Source organism: Chelonia mydas, chromosome 7, assembly GCF_015237465.2.
Source record: "Chelonia mydas isolate rCheMyd1 chromosome 7, rCheMyd1.pri.v2, whole genome shotgun sequence".
Taxonomy (NCBI): domain Eukaryota; kingdom Metazoa; phylum Chordata; order Testudines; family Cheloniidae; genus Chelonia; species Chelonia mydas.
The window spans coordinates 32,000,054-32,002,927 of NC_057853.1; positions in this window are offsets into that span (position 1 = coordinate 32,000,054).

Below are 2,874 nucleotides of genomic sequence, written 5' to 3' on the forward strand. Positions count from 1 at the left end.
TGTGTGGCAGAGTCCTTGTAACCCCAACAAGGCTGGGCCCAGGATTCCTGGGGGCTCAACCCCCAACCTTGTTGTGGTCACTTAGGGCAGGGTATAGGGTGTCCCCACTCCGGGGTGCTCTCTCCCCACTGGGCACTTCCCTGACCCACTGATCATTACATACCGTTTAAAGCTAATACAATTTAGTAAACAGCAACCAATTTAAAAAAAAATAAGGAAAAAATGGGAAAGGAAAACCCATCCCCCCGCCCTGTGTCATGGGGACACCACAAACAGCATCTCTGGAATGTAAGGGTCATTCACAGTCTGTTCCTCACCTGTCCCAGGCCCTGGCTGTGCTGCAGGGTGCAGTGAGTCAGACACTTGCTCTGGCAGTGGCCTCAGGTGCTAGGTGGCAGGGCCCTTCTCCCCCCATCAATCCCCCTTCCTAGTCCGGCCTGCAAGACCTCCTGGCTGGGGGAGTCTCCCTGCCCAGGGTCCCCCTCGCTCTCCCCAGCTGCTCACTATACTTGGGTCCAGACTGCTCCCATCCCAGCTCCACGGCTGCTCTCCCTCCGCTGCTCCTGTGGCCCCTGGTTCTGGCTCTTCCCGCTGCAGCTCTGCTCCCAGCATGGATCTGCTCCCTGGGCTGCTCCGGCTCCTGCTCTCTCCTTAGCTCGGCCCCTCTGACCAGGCAGCTCCAGCTCACAGGGAGTACGGGGACCCCACACTCCTGACTCTCTCATTGGCCTGCCTGCCTCTCAGTCAGGCTGACCTGGAGCGTGGTCTCAGAGTCTTGATTTCCCATCTGCCCTTCCTCTTTCTTTTGGTACTGGGAGAGGGCCAGCCAAAAAGCTCACTAAGTTTCAGTAAGGGGCCAACAGTCCCCTTACACAGGCAGTCCAGGGTCACCTCATTAGACCCCTTGCTGCCACCTCCCTGGTCTTCTTCCTACCAAGCCTTTCCCTGGACTTTCTCCTTGATCTGCAAGATCCTTCCTGTTCCCTACAGGTCTCTTCACTCCCTCCTACAGACAGTGGCTGTAGTTTCTCCCTCCAGGCCCCTTCTGCTCTAAAATTCCTGTTTATGCCACCACCCATCCCCTCCCAAGCTGAGTTTCCTCATTAATTAGGCCTAACCCACCCTCCAGGACAGGTGCAACCAGGTGGGCTAAATGACCAACTCCTGTTAACCCTTTGTTCACCTTCATCCATGGTACTGAGGTGACAAGCCAAGGACTGAACATTTCTATGGATAAGAACATCCAGAATAAGAATATACACACACACACATATATATATTTTGGAAGGGACATAAACCTTCATTCTTCAGGACATAAACCACCCACTACCTAACTAGTGGTCAGGAAGGGGGAAGTTATCCCATAAATACATACCACCTGGATTCTTGCACTTTCCCCTGACCCAGCTGGCACAGGCCACTCTTAGCATGTGGGTACTGAAATAAATGCACCAGTGCTTTGATGCAGTCTAGCAACCACCATCTTCCCACATTCCTCCTCCTCACATCTCTGCTCTACATTCCTCCTCTGAATTGCTAGCGTTAGAATGACCACCTCTTGACTCAAAAAGAGACAAGTTGATCTGGAGTGACTAAGACTATGGAGTGATTTCATAAGTGGAGTTTCACAGCATAAATGAACTTTGAGGAATAGGAAGGCTGGCCTAGCGGGTAGTGTTAGAATATAGCTATGCAGGCCTGCCTGTAAAAGCCTATACTTTAAGAACTTAAGTGTATTTTTATCACTTAGCTAGTTATAGAGGTATAAAAAAAAGAATCCAAATCACAAGTCCGTCTGTATATGGGCCTTCTCTCACTAGGATAGTCTGAGGCCTTGTTCTTAGGCTAAGGCCTTTGGCTAAGCAGCAGGGGCAGCCAAAAGCTGGGAAGTATACGGTCACATCCCCACATTCCAAACCAGTCACACTGAAATAAGGTGGTATTGTGCTGTTATGATCTTGTCCTGATAGTGCCTATCACCACCAGATAAAGAAACAGATCTTAAGATGGTTTAAAAAACAAAAAACAAACTTAGATTGATAACATCGTATCTGGCAAGAAATCACTTATCGATAATTGTGAAACCCTCATTTCTGTATTATTTTTATGGCCCCCACTTTTCTATTGTTAATCTGTCTGGTTCTCTAATTGTTTCTGTCTGCTGTATAATTAATTTTTCGAGGTGTAAGTTAATTAGGGTAGTGGGATATAGTTAGAGAACTATGTTACAATATGTTAGGATTGGTTAGACAGATTTCAGTAAAATGACTGGTTAAGGTATAGCTGAGAATATTACTATATAAACGGGGGTCAAACAGGCAGTAGGTAGGGAAATGGGAATCATACTTGCCGGAAATTAACCCCCAATAAACAGTGCATTGTCTGCACTTTGGACTTCTGGTCTTTTGCTGCTTGCGTCTGCATGACAAGAACCAGGGAAGTGGGAGGGTGGAGAGAAAGCCCTCAAACAGGTAGGATGCTAGAGTAGGACTTGAGGGACTGCGGTTTGGTTCCCTGCTCTAACGCTGACCTGTGTGACTTTCGGCAAGTCACTTAGTGTGTGCCTCAGTTTCCCCATTTGTTATATGGGGATAATAGTACTGCCCTACCTCCCAGAGGTGGTGTGAAGATGAGTACATTACAGATTGTGAAGTGTTCAGATGCTATGGGGATGGGGGCCAGAAGAGTACTTAAGACAGAAGTGATTTTATAATGATCATAGATAAACTGAGAGACAACATGTGAAATGGGGTAGCTTTGAAAACAAGTTCTCTCCTCCCTTCCTCAATCACATGCTGTAATTAACATTGCCCACCTTAACACCTGGCTTCTCAGACAGTACCTTTTATAAACAGATCTCAAATTAGTACCTTA